The sequence below is a fragment of the Onychostruthus taczanowskii genome, unplaced genomic scaffold, assembly GCF_017590055.1.
Source record: "Onychostruthus taczanowskii isolate IOZ18803 unplaced genomic scaffold, ASM1759005v1 scaffold61, whole genome shotgun sequence".
NCBI lineage: Eukaryota > Metazoa > Chordata > Aves > Passeriformes > Passeridae > Onychostruthus > Onychostruthus taczanowskii.
In genome coordinates, this window is record NW_024503790.1 from 3218424 (window position 1) to 3236015 (window position 17592).

General features: G+C 47.4%; 1 protein-coding gene across 1 annotated transcript in view; it reads right to left on the minus strand.

Annotated features, from left to right (window-relative positions):
* The window catches only part of CAMTA1 (calmodulin binding transcription activator 1), a 239247-nt gene that overhangs the window by 215912 nt on the left and 5743 nt on the right, over positions 1 to 17592 (minus strand). The window lies entirely within an intron of this gene.

Below are 17592 nucleotides of genomic sequence, written 5' to 3' on the forward strand. Positions count from 1 at the left end.
CCATTCACAACTCAGAAAGTAAATGTAGTTTGTCAACATGAGAGTGAGGAAGAGGGATGGAATTTTCCTATCTCACCATGCCCAAGGGTTTCAAAAGCAGAAATACTAAATACAAAATTATTCTTTTTTACTGCTAAACATGTAGAAGGTGCATCAATTCCTCTTAAAAGACCCAAGTCCCAAAAAGCCCTGCATTCCCACACCAGAAGCACTTTCTCTAACACCATCAAAAGAATCAAAGCACCCATGAAATGCATATTTATCAACCAAATCAGTCCCCACAGGAAAGGGAACCGAAGCAGCAGCATAAGAGAGACCACCCACAACGCAGAACTTTATCAGATCTCCCTCCAAACACACCACATCTCTATCATCTTCCACCAGCCTCATGCATCCCATGACAGATCCTGGGCAGTGCTACACAAGCAGTACAGTTACTCACTGGCATTTTACCCTACAAAATTAATTTATAATCATTTCCCAGTTGGAAATGTACAGAAAAAGGACATTAACTTAATTTTACACATCTAATCATTTTATATCATAAAACACATGCCAGCACTATGATAAAACTCCTCTGCAATTCTGTACAACACAGACATTCCCTGTGACCTGCAGTGAACCCAACAGAGTCTGGCCCACGATCATTCTTAGAAATTACTTAGGAATTGCAGAGACCTCACACCAGCAGCCAGACATCCCTGGTATTCTTAAAGCTTGATTAGACTCTTGGATGTGTCAAGTTCAACAATATACATGCTGTTAAATCAACTGCTCGTGCAAGCCCAGCAGATGAGTTTACAAGATAAGCAGCGATGTGTATGATAAACGTGAGCTGCTCTGTAATTTATGAGTCCTGCACGCTCCCTGAGTTACTGGGAACTCCATTGTGCGCCTGTGTCAGCCTAAATCAACAGGGCTGCCACTTCCCAACTTCCTACTGCGCAAGGAGCAGCCAGGCAGGATTGATTTCTGCTGGACTGCTAAAGAAATCAGGGAGAGGGTGCCCTCCATTATGCCATTCCAGGATTTTTATTTGGATATTGAGTATTTTTGACCATGAATCTGATGCCTTAAATTTTAGCTTTGGCATTATCCAGATTCTGTACTGCACTAGTATGTAACTCTGAACTCCATATAAAGCGTTAGCAAGTCCTCCTCACAGTTCAGTCACACAAAACAATCCTTTTCCAGCCCCAGAACCAAGGACACTGTTGCAGCTCAAAACGTGTTAACAACAGCGAATTCAGGAGAGCAATCTGGGAGGATGGGACTGCATAACCTGAAGCTGTAATCAGACAATTAATCCCAATATGTAAATGGACCAAAAGTTATAAAAGTGTGAAAACTCGTGACCCGGGGTCCACCTTGGGTGTAGGCTCTGGTACTGCCCAAGGTGAATCCTTTGACGGCCTTTTAATAAATCTACTTTATCCTTTAGCACTGTCTAGCCTCTGTTCTAGGTAGCCTCAAAAGGTATCAGCTCTACAGGGCTTTTTGGGCACATCCTTTCCCCAGCCAATGCTCTGCTCGTACAACTGTCACCACTATTTTCCTGCACTTGAGCCACTCAAAGCCTCACAGACACCCAAGCTGTGCTACCTGGGGTTATCCACAAAAACACAACTTGCTTGTGGCAAAGACCAGCCATGCCAAAGGCCTGCCATGCCAGCAGCTCCCAGCCATTTCCAGATCCACCTCCCAATGCAGCCAATACTCACTTCCCACTCCCTGCATTCATTTTACACCATTTCCATTTCTCATTCAAAACACTGCATTGCTCTACATTCAATTCATTAAGGCGCAAAGTATTTTACAGCACACATTATTGCTTTTATCAGCCAAACTACATCCCAGTTACATCTCATCAGCTTATTTTCCATGGGCACATTTTAATTGACATTAATTGTATTACTTCCCCTTACCTCCGTATCAGTCAAGCCCTCTATCACTCATTCCATTATTTTGCAGGGCTGGCAGACCTCTAATTATTCAGCTCGTTTTATTAACTTTCTTCCATTGTCATCAATTATCAGTATTATTAATCCAGAAAGTGCCTATGGATAATAGAGCCCTTTAAAATGTTTTGGTAGAAGTTGTCAGAACTTGCTGACGCTAAACCTTCCAACTCCTGTTGTTAGCATCTCCCACCTTCTGTTATTACAGCAATGGAAGGTCATTCTCACCATCCTGTAACACGACTACATCTCACGGATGTCTCCCTTTTCTGCATTTAGCAATGGCATTTCCTCACTCCAAAAAAATCCCCTATGTGAAAAACAACGGCCTCCTGCCTCGATCCAAGCAGCTTTTCATTATGGACTCCTCAAGCCGTGTGGTCAGAATAAACACAACCATCACAGTATGGGATGCAAATCCTAAATCCAGCGACCTCTAAACCAGGTCTGACCTTGGAAAAGGATGAAATCAGCCAACCAGATATGAGAGTGAAGAACCCATAGCCCCAAACGATGTACACACATTTGCCTTCATCCTTGCTGATTCTCAGCCTTCTGTAATTACACAACATATTCCTACAGGGAGGAAAGTCCAGGGAAGCTGGAAACAGGAGAGAAGAGGATTACTCACCCAGGAGCACTGAGGGCACTGGTGGAACAAGAGTTCCCATTCTTCCAAACGAACCACCACTTTCCTGTCCCCCACAAATAGCACCATGACATTTTTAGGGAGGTGCAGCAATGCCCCCTCCCCACTACCCAACGCTATCCTTGCTTGAATGAAACCTGCCATTGCTAGTGCAGCTGACAAACCCATCCACCACCACGGGGGCTCCTGTGAAGGCAGAGGAACAAGGGTCCCCATTGCTCTGCAGCCCTGCTCATCCAGCAGCACAGGTAGAGCACCCAGCGGGCAAACTCCCCCATTTATCCCCAACTAAAATTTCCTCAGTAGCTAAAAGCAGGAGCTGCAACATCCCAGCACTGATTTGGTTTTACTGTGCAAATCCAGATTTTTACTTGAACTTTCTCCTCATTTATTTTTTGCCACGGGTGCGACTAACAACACCAAGATCTGCAAATCCATCCAGTGTCAATAAAAAATGTCTGTGCAAGCAGAGCCACACTGGCATGGGAAGGATTTGCCAGTAAAGCTCTATCAACACGGGGGTTTTTAGTGCAGAGCTGGCCACAGCTCAAAAATGTTTCCCAAGACAGGCACAGCCACAGCTGAGAACTCAAGTAAGGAAGCTACAGACTAAAATATAGCAGCCTACAATGTGTCCTCTTATAATTCAGGATGAAAATGCAAAATTTAAGTTCCACTAGCAATCTTAAAGATTACTTATTAGCAAACCAGAAACTCATATAGAATTAAGAAAGTGTAAGTATTATAAAGTTCATGGAAAGTTCCACATTAATTATACCACATAAACCCTTCGTCATTTTATGGGTTTCTTCATGCTCCTTGCACTTTATCCTCCCAAGGGATGCACCATGGGCCATAAAACTTTGAAGTGCACAACAGCAAATCACAGAGAGTCTGTGCTCTACCCCCACTCTCCAAACAACCCCTTACCCTCTTTTCTTTTTTTTTAACTGGTTCTTAAATCTTTGCGGATCCTGGAGGTGAATTTAGACCTGCAGCCCCATTAACTACCACAGTTTGCCTATATAACATGTAATTAGAAAATAAAGAAATGGCCAAAAGGATGTTCATCAGCTGGTGATCTGCAGACAGGTCTATTCTGGAAATAAATAACACAAGTAAGCCATAAACTCACAAACCCAAGTTTTATAAACCGATTATTATGAAATAATAACTCAGGGCTGGTCATGTCCTTAACTACCTCAAGACAGAGAAGAGGTGTTAAACATTACAAATGGGCACTTTAGTACAAAATAAACTACTAAAATCCCAGTATCATGCTTATTTTGGGAAAGGGCAGGCATCCAGCTGATCCCACCACCACTGACCAGTCTCTGAGGTGGCAGAGTTTCAGCCCCACAATGCACAAGTGGTGCCACAAAAACACACTGCTCAGAGGCCACCATAGTCACCCAGTCACTTGCTGACCTCCAGACACAGATAAATCCAATAAACTCCAACTGGAAGAAATAAATGCAAGGAATGACTCCAGATCCAAACAACTGCAGGACTGCCACGTTATTTCTCACAGTTAAACTTCAATCCTGGCATCTTCCATCCATAAACAAGCAGCAACAGAAGCAAACCCAACAGCTCTTGGTCTGTTTGCTAGAAATATTTGTATCATTATGGTAGTAAATCTCTTGGCAACAAAAGCAGATTTCTAAATATCAATCAAGGGTGGCTAAGAGAAGATAACCAGGTCCAGCTCTGCAGTGCTGCTGTCTCAGCAGGGCTCTGCTGGATGCCAGCACTTGGTCACACACTGGCTAAGCAAATGCACTCCCAGGCCACCAGCACGCGATGCAGCCCAAGGCTGAGGGGAGGACCAAGGAAAGACTAAGCAATTCAGGCAAAGGTAAAAAATATACAAAAGGAGCAAAAAGGCCAACACAAACCAGCATGTGTATGGCCATGACTGCTGCCTGCATGGAATAAGCAAGGCAGGAAAAAGCCCAGAAAGGATGAGGAGGGAATCACAGGAATGGTGGCAGTATGAAGGATGAGCAACAAAACAATTTTCCTCTAGAAGTTACTGAATCTAGCCTTAGTGTCTTGGAATATTTGTGATAAATACTTTGTTGCTATGACAAACTCTACAAACAATTCTAAAATCATAAGAAACACAAATATAGCTAAAGCTGCTGTTGTGCATCAGTGGCCCAGTTCTCCCCACCAGTAATGTGCTACACTGAAGTCCCTTGTCCTTTTCACATAGCATAAAGTTTCTTGACATTTTATAAGTAAATTCAGTGTGAACACCAGTTAGGTTAAACTGCAAATGGTGCATTTTGGGGAAGGGTTGAGAGCCAAATCTTCCCTAATGAAAGCCCTCACACTGGCTGAGGGCTGGGTGACACAATCACCCACAATCACAACCATTTCTTGTGCCATATGCTTAGTGCCCTGCACAACATTTCTGAGTCTACTTTCCCCCACCAGCAGAACAAGCTCCGCTCCCTCTCCCACCTAGGCAGGTTCCAAGCACTTGCTAACGGAGCAAGAGAATTCCTTTAGTCAGAAGGTGCATACAAGGACCTACTCTAAAAGCAACCTCTAGGAGTGTTCAAACAGTGCAGTGGCTTCAGCCTCTCCTTGCAGCTCATGTTCACACCTGACTTTCACCACTTTGCTGCTACATCTGACAAGTGCACCAGAACGATGAAACCACTGCTCACCATCACCAACAACTCTGGTTGAGACATGTCATCAATTCCTTCACCCCTTGGTTTTCACTAAAATTACATCATCAAATTCAATGAAGCCTTGGCAATGAAGCCAAGGAGTGGTGGATAGCACTGGCCAAGTCTAGCAAAAAAATCAACCACCTTTTTATTCAGTTTCCAATACTACAGATGTTCTCAACACTACAACACATTTCCCAAAAGTCCTCACATACTGGCTAAGGCCAGGGCAGTCACTTACTCTGACCCTACATGCTGGTAGCCACCAGCAGCAGATATTTTCAATTTTCTTTTCATACCACAAAGAGTTTGAGTTTGGAAACCCACCTGGAGAGCTGGCTGGAAAAACCCAGCCCCCTGAACCAAAGCAAGCGATGTGAGCAGGAGGACAGCGAGCACTCCAATGACAGTGAGAACAGTGTGCTGCCATTCACCCAGTGCCATGACTGCTCCTCAGCACGGAGCGGCCCTTCAGCGTTGCTCTGGCAATAGGGTGGGTGCTGTACCCCAAAGGCACCAGCACCCACAGGCAACCCTGCCTTTCCAAACCCACGGGGTTTAACAAGCACTAACACAACACAGGGCTGCCAGGAGCCAAGGAAGGTGAAAACAGGACACAAAGCAAGGGGAGAAAACTACAAAGGGAAAACTCAGCAAGGTGTGGAAGTGGAAGCCAGGGAACACCGAAGCTGCAGGAAGCTGCTGGAAGCACTGCATTTCAATTAACCAGCCGGTATTCCAGAGCACTCCACCCAGCCTTGTTTGCGTTTGTTGGTTGGGGTTTTTTTCCTTTCAAACACATGTGGCTTACTGAAGCAGAGACAGAGGGACACTGAAAAAGAAAGGTCACATTCCAGCTTCCTCTTTCTGAAGGCTGTCTGGACAGAGGGAGGATAGCTACTGCCCCTTCCTCCAACAACATCTACCAATATAAGGAGGTCTTTATAAGAGCCATTCAAAACCACTAGTAATGTAAGGTCACCTGAGTCTTTAAATACTAAATTTAAAGGTATCCGTTTTAACAGTGCTTCTACATCATCGTTTCAATACGTCATCAACTGATGCAGAAAATGAAATCTGAGTTAACACGTCTCCAGGAAGGTTTCCTACATACGTAGCTTTAAAACTGACAAAAATAAAACAAAAAACCTTTAAGCCAAAGTAATTGTGAAAATCATTAACAAGAAGAGATGCAGAAATAAATTTAAAAATCAGAGTTTTAAACAAGCCCTAAGCCTTACAGTGGGAATAACATGACTGTAGTACCAAAAGTACACAAAAAACCGACCTCACAAACATATAGTTCCTCCTGTTTGGAAAAAGGGAATGAAGCCCACTCCCTGAACCCGTCCTGCTGGCTGACCGCCCATGAAGAGGGTCTAGAAACTTCACCAGGAGACAGTTTGCTTTCAATTCTGACAACAGAAATTTTGGTAAAATCCCAGCACTGAGATTCAGCAAAAATTCTAGGGCAAAGAGTGGACTGAGCCGAGCGTCAAATGCTGCCTCCTCCCCGCGACAGTCTGATCCTGCAGCACACAACCCCAGCCATCAGCACACCCTAAGTTCAGGTTTGTTTAAATAATAAAACCTTAGGTAACATTTTCACAAAGGAAGTATTTTGCTGTTTAACAACCAAATGTTGTTAAACCAGAATGTTTTGTTTTCAGAAGGCTGTTGTTCCCCTGATAGTCCCTCCAAAGGCACTAACATCTGAGGCTCCACTTGCCCTCTTCAGTCAGCCCACACCACCAGTACCCTCAGCTCAGGAGCTGCTGGGAGAAACATCCCTCCTACCATCCCATCTATGACCCTGCCTCAACTAACAGACAGAAAATTCAACAACTGCAGGAACTGAACTCAGCGCACAACAAAATTCTGAGCCCCTGCGACAGCCACACGCAAAACACACGGGCACTCCTCTCTGCAAAGCTCTCCGTTAGAGGTACCTGGCTGTGAGAACACAAAATTAAAAAGGCTGCCTGTGTACATTCTTCCTGTTTTGAACTTCAAATTAGAAAAAGGAAGTTTTTAAAACCCCCCTTAGCATCCCCTGATCAAGTTCAGAGCTATCACAGTGCCAAGATGGCACCGCCAAGGGTCAGTCCTCCCGGCTCAGCTCAGATGCACAAAACACAGCAGGAACTACAAAACCCACAAACCCTCTGCTGCAGGATGGCAAGAGCCGCTTGGTCACTGAAGCAGCCTCATCCTGCCCGAGGAAACCAGAGAAGAGGAAACTCACCCGAGTTCTCCAAGCCGTGGAACTCTCTCCTGCAGCCAGGGGACAGCGGCGCCAGCCTCATTCCAAACCTCAACTCCCGCCGGGGATCTCCCGCTGCTCCCGGAGCACAAGAAGCCCCGACGGCAGCTCGGCAGGGAGCTCCAAAGCCAGGCAGGTCTGCAGAGCCGTGTGCTGCTGCTCAGAGGCTCTCGCTGCTGCACCGCGCTGGGGGGATGGAGCAGGCGGCTCCCCAGTGAAAGCAGCGCCGGCCCGCGAGCTGCCATTTACATCCGCTTTTAACTCATTGAAGTAACTAAAATCTAAAGCAACTTGTGTTCTCTCCTCCAGCACCTGCACTACTGGTGAAACACTCTGCTTGAATCACGCCTTAAAAGCATTCTCATTTAAGTTTCTGACAGGTGGAGTTTAGGTTTAAGGAATGAATGGTTTATATGTCGTCTCCTTGAAAATCCACCGCAAAAGTAGGTCAGCGGGGGAGCAGCTCTGTGACTTCGTACGAGAACACCCCGGGCGCCGGTGCCGAGCCGGGGTTGCTCCGCTCCCACCTCCGCGATGCTCTGCACGGGCACAGAGCAGCGACAGCGCCGGCCCAGCCAGCAGAGACACCGGACGGCAGCGCCGGGCACAGCGGGCGTCTCGCTGGCAGCTCCTGCACAGCCCTGCTCGAAAGAGCAAACACAGCTGCCCAGCAAAGACACACACCTCACCCGCCGCCCCCTGAAACCATTTACCAAGACCAAACACGACAAAAGTTGCAGTAAATAACAAGAGGAAAGGACAAGTTACCTTCCCAGCCAGGGATCAGTGACCTGCCTTGTCCGTAGAGCCGCAGCTTTACAGGGCTGAGCACACTGAAACCTGTGCTTTACACAGGAAAAATCCATCGTACCTTGGCACAGGAAGCCCGAAAAGTGAATCGAACCCGACTGTGCTTTGGTGACAATACTGTCACCCCCAAGAGAACGAAAACGTCACAACCTGAGCCAGGAAATCCAGGTGAACGCTCGCTCTCTCCTCGCTCACACCCCTGTTAGCCAGGTGGCATTTCGCTACTTCAGCGCAGTTAATCATGTACTTCAACGCAAGTGAGAAAAGAATGAAGCCCGATGCTGTCCAGACCAAAGAAAAGATCGAACTAATGGATTTAGGAGCATCAAAGAGATCAGTGAAAACTGAAGCCAACAACACTCAAAATCACCTCTACTACTTAATTTTTAGATTTCTGCAGAGCCTTTGAATTTCACGGTGCAGTCAAAACTCAAACCTGTGCCCAAGGGGCTCTACAGCCACCAAGAAACAACCCAAAAAATATATTCCCAAAGCAGTCTGAGAAAAAAAAAATCCAGATAAAAGGTGGGATAAGAACCCTTAAATTCTATGAAGGGGTTTCCCAGTAAAGAATGCAAATGGGTTCCAGGCGAGGATGTACATGTGCTGTGGCGAATAAAGAAAAAAATAAATCCTTATTACTACTAAACACCGTTCCTTGAGGTACCCAACTACAACCAGGCCAATCCCTGGGGTGTTGGCACGTTCAACCGGATTTAGGCAGAGGATGTGAACTGCCCTCCGCTCTCTCCTCCCGCCCGTGTAAAATGGAGGCGCCGACACCGGTACCGGCCGCGACCACCCGGCCGGCGGGGTGCGGGGTAGCACCGCTGCCCGAACGCGCCGGGACAAACTTATTCCAAATAACATGAAATATCCAACCCGCCTCCCGCCGAACCAGGGCCACGGCCCCGCTCCCGCCGGGCCGGGGGCAGGAGCGGCAGCAGAGCGGCGCTTCCCCCTTGCGGACGCGCCAGCCCCGCTCCCGCCGCGCCGGCAACTTTCGGCCTCAGTCGGGCGCCCCGGGGCTCCCGGCGGGGCCAGGCCCGCGCCGCGCTCACCTTCGCGCCCGCCGCTCCGCCCGCCCCCGGCCCGCCCCGCGACCGGGACCAGGCGCGCGCCGCCTCCTCCCGCGCCGCCGCCGGCCCGGCCGCCCCGCGCGCACCGCGCACGCCCCGCGCCTCCCATTGGTCAATCTGCCGCACTGACATCCCCCGTGGCCAATCGTGGCAGGCCGGGGGCGGGTCCCCGCAGGGGATGGGCGCGATGGACACAGCGCCCCGCCAATGGCAGTGCGGCAGCGCTTCAGTGGCACGCGCCTCAGCCATTCAGTGGCGGCGCTGGGCGGGTGAGCGGGGGCAGGACGGAACGCGTGATCGACGGCCGCAGCAGCCACTGGAGGGCCGAGGATACGCAACTGACGGCCGCCGGGACCAATCGCCCCGCGGGGGAGGCGGAATTAAGCTGCTGACGCACGGTGCCGCGCGCGCCGGCGGCCAACGAGCAGTGCCGTCCGCCAGAATGACGGCGCGCGGCACCAATGGGGCGCGCCGCCCGGCCGGCCGGCCGCGGCCCCGGCCCCGCCCATTGGCTGCGCGCGGCCCCGGCGGGCACCGCCCCCCCCCGCGCCCGGTGACCCCAAACAAAGGCGGCGATTGGCGCGGCCGCCAGTCCCCGCCCGGCGGAGCCGCCCCGCCCCCTGCACCGGAGCCGTGGCTACACCGAGAGAGCGAAATTACCCCCGCCGAGACGCCCCGGGGCCGTTTTGTGAGAGGCGCCACCTGCGAACCGCGTTTGTCACCGCCCTGTCCTGGTCAGAGTCTGCCCCGCCGGGCTGGTGCCAGCGCTTCCGGGACGGACGGAGGTGCCGAGCCCCTAGAGCGGAGAACCCTCCGGGCGGGGAGCAGCTCCCGGGCTCTGCCCCCTTTCTAAGTGGCGGACGAAGCCCGGGAGCTGTTTCCCTGCCCTGACCGGCGGCCCCCAGGCTCAAAGGTTATCTCGCCATTTTTCAGTAGAGCTGAATATTCGGGGTGCTGTAGGCCCTCTTCCACAACCGCAGCGTTCCGGGGTGCAGTGCACGATGCTCGGGTGAAACAGGCGTTCTTGGCACTGTGCGGGGAGATGAGGGTTTGTGATTTGCAGAGAGCACCGCGTTAGGGTGGCCAAGGAGATGTTAAGGGTTTGAGGGAGTCCTGCCCATCCCTCGGGCACAGTTTGAGCGACAGTGCCACAGTTCCCACTCAGCACGGGATGCACGGCGCCGGGGGGCTGTGAAGGGGCTCCCACGACATCAAGGAAATCGCTCTGTCCTCAAAACTGATGTGCCCCAAGGAGTGGCATGTTCTGGCCTGGCTGAGTCTGCCCCATCGCTGTCAAAGCTTGATGAGCCTGGGCACTTCAGCCTCCTTGAGCAGAGCCCTGCAGAACTGGACCACAGCTAATGCCTGCACAATGCAAACCAAGACTGCAACGGTTGTTTCCTTTGATGTATGTGACTAAACACACAAAAAGGATATTTTCCCTCAGATCCTCCTGGGAGCAGAACTTCTTTAGAAAGACCTGTTGGTGCTTTGGCTTTGCTAAGGACCGAAGCTGTTTCCGAGCCCAGACGAAAGGAGAATGGTGTGATGGGCCTCTTCTAAGACAGAAGAAAGGAAAATTCCTTTTTCCTATTTTCAGCAGCTGCTAATCTCGTGGAGCGTGAAAGGCACATTGATGAAGAGGCTCCAGAATGACAGGCTCACTCCCGACGGTCAGAAAGCTCATCTGGTACAGTGTCCTATAAATACCCACAAATACTAATGCAGCCATAGGATCAGCTAAGACAGTTGTTTCCTTCTGCACATCAAAATATGCTGGAAATGGAAACTTTTCTAGTTGCCACACTGGCAAAGAACTACCATTTTCTTGATGAATTCTAAGGAATTTATGTCTCTCCTTGGTTATTCTTCCAAGGTGATCCACATGCTTAGCAGAGACATGATGTAGCCACACAGTTGTTTTACTTCATAGTTTGCATTGTAGCAAAAGATAGTATCAGACTAACAGAGGCATCCCTTGGTGCTGAGGAACAAGAAGCAACTTCCTGATGCAAGTCAGGGACCTTTGGTTGATGCCTCACGGAGGTGTGGAGGGCCAGTCCATGCCGAATTCCTGCCCAGTGCTCCCCTCAGAGTGGCAGGTGCTGGAGCCCCTAGGGACAGACCTGCCTCTTCTTCAGCAAGAAATGGGCACCTGGCTTAGCCAAGGAGCACAGCCCACAGTGCTTCTCCCTTGAGCCAGCTCACCTCCAGCCCCTGTAACACCAGGCCAGCATTCCCAGGCAGCTTGAGTTTCCATGTGGATATCCAGGCAAGACCAAGAGATGAGAGAAATGATGGGACCAACATATTCACAGCTCCTCACTGGTACCAAACACAGCGATGCTGGAGAGCTGTTGGGTTTGTTCTCCCAGCCCCACATGCAAGTGGCAGGAACTCAGGCTGCTCCCCACAAACACACAGCAACTTCTGCCACAAACAGCTTTCCTGTTCTTGCCAGGGAAACACTGGCACAACCATTCACTCCAGTCACAGCCCTCACTGCAGTATTCCCTGACACCCTTTGGACAGGTAACCCTGGGGACTCTACATGGGTCACATCACCCTGACATCACCCACAAACAATGAAATGCCAAGTCAGCTGTGTGTGCACACACGAGCGTACATCTGTCTCTTCCCTCCAAGGCTTGAGCAGTTCCTTCTGTGCTTCTATGGCTCATTAAAGCAACAAGATCCATGCTCTGAGGGACAAGGTTGTTCAGGACTCTGCCTGCCTTCTCCTAGCCTGCACAGCCTGGGAACACAGGGAGTGCTGCTGCACTAGTTGGGAACAGCTCCGCTGCCAGGACTGGCACAACCACCTTGACTCCACAGCAGTGTGTACCCTGCTCTATCATGTGTCTTTGGGAGCACTGCCTGGCTTTCCAGATCCCTCCTGGTCTGCAAAGACAATGAGAATTTGTGTGGATGAGGATGAATAAAGCATTTTTAAGGGGTTACTTGAAGTACTATATGAACTCTGCTCCATCTATATAATGAACCCATTCTGCTCCTCAGCCTAAGGTTTTCTACCAGGAGACACAAACCCCTAGTGAACTGAATCTCCCACACCTGCAATTACCTAATGTTACGTGTGATTTCTGTACACACAAGTTACTACAGCAATACATAGGTAATGTGTACACACAGGTTACTACAGCACTGTGACCTGTGTAATACCAGAGGTACTAAATGGGGATTTTTTTCATCCAGCATGCCAGCAAAGCACCAAATATTTTCATTTAATTCCTGTGCAATAAAATGATAAGAAAGAAGCCATTAGAATTGAAGTGCTGCTGATATCTTTGAAGTTTCCCAGCTTCCAGCTCCCACTGTTTAAAACTCAGACCAATTGTTACTAAGGCACAGAGGCACTGAACTGCACAAGACTCCGTGCATGGATGGTGTGGGATAAACTTGCTTGCTGTTACCTTTCCAGGGGCACACGCACAGAGCAACATCCAGCTGATAAGAGCAAGAGAGGAGATGTGCCAGGAGTTTGTGCAGTCTGAGTCATGAATAATTTTTTATCAGCACACTGATAAAAGCTGATGCTATGCTGGCAATTGGTGTCTGGGTTGGTTTCATTAAAAGGGAGGTAAAATACCAAGTTCTTTTAAAATTCTTAATTGTCAATCCATGGCAGATGTGGGTCTGGCTTGGTTAATTAGGTTAATGTGATGATTTGGCATAGTGAGCTATATACAGAAGTAAAACTGTTAAGAATATATTCAAATATTCTGTTATGGATATTCAGCAAATAACACATCGCCGTTGCTATGGCAAGCAGCACAAAGGAAAACAGTTCAGACAGGTTTAATAGCCATAATGACAATGTTGGAACCCCATTTCTTGTCAATTGTTTGCACAAAGTTACTTTACTTTTAGAAGCAAGGAATGCCAAGTGTTTCCACAAAAATATTCTCAAGTGTGAGAAGAGATGATTAGAAAAACCTCACATGATAGAAATGAATTGGTTTTGCCCTTTACTCTCTCCATGTACAGAATCTAAAGGTGTCTTCTAGGAATAAACCCAAGACTTAACCAAGATAATGTGTGGACAAACCCACTCTTACAACATGTCACTGCATTTGTGATGTACAACTGCCAATTCCTAGGTTCAGCAAATACAGGCAAATATTCCAAAACAAGCACTTCTTCCAAGAGGTTCTCTAAAGAAGTATACTCCACCTAACGCTCCACCATCCAATTTTATGTGGGGAAGTTGAACAGAATATACATTACCAGGAACTAAGGATACTGGACTCAGAAGGACAGAAGCACATACTTCCCTAGCAGGAGGTCGAGCTCAGTCACCTTCTACACTGTGGGCTTTGGATCCATCATTCTTGCCATTCCTTCTGCAGCTCTGAGCCTATTTGTTTCCCTCAGAAATACAAAGACTGCACTCAAATCACGTCTAGTTAAACTCTTCTGGCTACAGGAAATACACCCCAGGCTAAAATGAAGTACAACTCCAAAGTCCCAGCCCCTTTAATGGACTTTTTGAGGAAAGATGGGTTTGCTGTGTAAAGCCCCATAAAGAGTTTGTGGATATTTAAACCAGTAGCCTCAACACAGAACACAGCATTTACCTGTTTAACCAAGAATAGGACTAACAATGCAGTTGCTCTACAGGGACACCAGCTCCAGATGGGAAACCCAGGGAGGTTGCAGTGCCTCAGTCATTCCAGTACAGTGTCACACAGCTCCAGGAGGACAGGCAAGGGTGCCAAGGGCCAGCCTTTGCTGCAGGCAGCAATGCCAGGGAGCAGATGTTCCACCATGCCCTACCCACTGCCCCTGCAGCCCTTGGCCTTTGCTCCCTGTGAGACAGCCTGGGGTCTGCCTTCACTCTGCTCCCAGCACCCCAGTGGCACTAAGAAAGTAGCAATCATTTTGCCCTAATATTCACCCATAAGCCAGTTAGAGGAGGGAAAAAAAATGAAATATGAGGTAAATTAAAGCTTCCAGCTAAGGGGATTTACCAGTAAGTCACCATAAAATTCAGATAATTTATTTTTTCAATTCTGCAGCAACTTTCTCCAATTCATTTGGATTAGCTATTAGAAATTATGTCTCAAAAATTAAAGAAAATGTCTATTGACCACTATATCAAATTCTAATTTTAGCCAGGAAAAAAAAAGAATAATTAGGCTGTGATTTACTCTGGTAGTCAACTTACATTAACAATTTTCCCCCATGTTTTTGTAATTCTGGCAAAATCAAATAATATATATGGTACTCATATATGCTGGGCTAGATTTAGTAAAGACAATTTCCTACACTACATCCAGGACATTTCTCTTTGCTTTCTGTTCTAATAAGACAATCGAGTTGCTCTGTGTAAGGAGGGAATATGATTGTCATGCGTGGCCTCCTCAGTTGGAATTTTAGTGTAGTCTTCAATGAGTGTGGAAGGATTAGTTTTTAAATTTCTTTTAAGCTGTCATCCTCCTGTAACAAGCTGTATAGCATGCCTGCTCTCTGGAAATGGTTCACCCCACATCCTAACCCTTCTTCCCAGGGATAAAGTGTAAATCCTGCAAACTCTCAGTGCCAGAAGCCATCATGCAGTATTGGCTCTGCAGTGGATGCACAGCTCCCAGCTCAGCAGCACAAGAGAGTTTGGATTTGGATCTCTAGCCACAGCTGGAACAAATCAGGAAAGGTGTTTAAGATCCCTAAAGTTATCCTCCTAAAGTTGTGTTCCTGCTTTTAAACAAGTATCTTTTCCAACTCCTCTAGAACTGGAGTGCTGTCTACATTAACTGAATAAATAGGGATCTGGGAGCCAAACCAGTCACCAAGGTATGAAACTGTCAGCCTCAGGCACTGAGAACAGAAGAATGAGTAATGGAAGACAACAAAAGAAGAACATCAGGGCAACCAAAGGAAGTAGAACTAGTGAACAGAGGCAGAAGGTGCTCAAAATCACATGGATTCCAAAAGTAGAAGCCAGAGGCAAATTCAAATTTACCTGAGTCAGTTTGCTCAGACAGCACCACCCCAGCACTGCCCATTGCCCAAAAACCCATCCTTGCACTTCTGAACCAAGTTTGTCCTGTGGTTCCCTCAGGGAACATTAACACACAGAGCACTTGAGCTTTCAATTAAAAAGCATCATTGCTGAAAGCATTATCCCAAATCTTTAAAGGACTCCATCCCAAATTGGGTTCTGCCCTGTTATAAATTTATAATGAGAAGGAATTTTCCTAACTTTTCCTATCATTATTAATGAATAGGTAAATCAAATGGAAAAGTAATCCCAATGTTACAAACTAGAGTCACTCATGCTTTGCTCCCAGTGGCACCATGGCAGAGCAGATGCTCCAGTTCTCTTGGGGTGGCCCAACAGTGCCTTAGCACACAAACACTTCTGCTCTGCCAGCAAGGGTACACAACACTTCTTAAAAGCAAAAATGATTGGTTTAATATTTTCTCACTAGTTTTAGCCACAGAACAGTTTCTTTCTAGGTCTGCTTAAACCTCATCTAACCTTTAAGACTATTCTTTCCCATGTGACCCATGAGAGTTGTACGAAATGAGAAATATATCCAAACAGTAGCTGCAGAAAATACACAGAAATAACTCGTTTTCGCTGAGATGGGTTCATTTGTGAGTTCTGGCTTTCCCCTGAACTTCCTCCCCTGAAGGACTGGAACAGTAATACCAGTACAATACTTTTTCTCCTGAAGTGGAGTAAATCAGTTCCTCACTCTCAGTAGTAAAGTGAAAATTAAGATGAAAAGGAGTATAGAATGCAGAAAACCCCTATTACTCCAGAATAATACAATTTGCTGCTGATCTTCAGTTGCTAAGATAGGCACATCAATTATTTATAGAACTCGGGAGTGTGAAATATGAAGTTTTTGAGCCTGGGAACCACGAAGGTAAAGCCAGGAACACAATCCTGTCAGCACTGGCAGACAAGGACAGAATAGGCAAGCACAGAATATTTCTACACAGATTACAGTTTTTATTGAACTACAAATTGCAAAAGGTCTCTATGAAATGCCACTTTCAGTGTTAAGTGAGCTGTAGCCTCCTTTTGACAGTGTCAGTCTGTATTTAATGTTTATTTAACATTTATCTAAAGGGCCATCTCTGCCAGGGAAACAATGTACAGTAAGTTAGCATAACTTCACCTGAATATTTACAATAAGCCAAGGACCTTCTTTTGGTTCTGTGCTTATGTCCATCAACAGCCTGTCACACACACTGTAAAACCTGCTCCACATGACCAAACTTTGCCAATAATCTTCACAATCAAAATTCCAATTGATGTTCTCAGTAGTGATACCAAAATTTATCTGCACAAAAGCGCTTCTATGGTTTATAGCAAGTTTGTTGAGAGCAAGTATCTGGATTAAAACTCCCAGGGTTGCAGTGAAAGGTTGTTCATAGCTCATCTGAGGAACTAACAGGTACTATTCAAAAACACCCACAATTTCTTAGTGAAAAACCTAAAGGAAACCAAATAATACCCCAGACAAAAATCAGAAAACCTTGGAGCACCAACTTCTAGTAACAGCCATTGATACATGGCATGGCCTTACTAAAATGCCTTGGTGGGTCCATGCAATATTCTATCTCAAATAAACTATTTCAAAGCTGGAGGAATTCTAAGTGTATCTCCTCCTCCTGCCTTGCCTCCAACTCTGAGGGCAAGAGCTTCAAATACAGTGACTAAGAAATTACAGAAAAGGACTAGCACTGAACTTTCAGATCAAAGGATACGGAGTGATTCACGTTCCTTTCCTGACTGCTTGCGAGACGTGGGCTAAACACCAACAGTCAGGTGCTCTGAAAAGCTCCACTCAGTAAGAGAACTTGCATCAGCAGTGAGGCTACAGGACCCCAAACAATGTGACTCTCCCTTAGTCAGGCTCTCTCTCTCAAGAGCTCTGTCTGTCAGCCCATGTCACCAGAGGGGTGACACACACCACCTTCCACTGCTGCCACTGCTCACTGATGGCAGCGTTTGCAGAACACCCAGCAGATCAGAACAGATATGGCCCACTGCTCTCCTGCAACTGAAAGCCTGAATGCTGACATGACTGAGGGAAAAACCAAAAAACCACAAGCTAGCCCAGCAGGCTACTGTCTGTCCCCAGGGTCACACCAAATACCACGTGCTGGAAGGAAG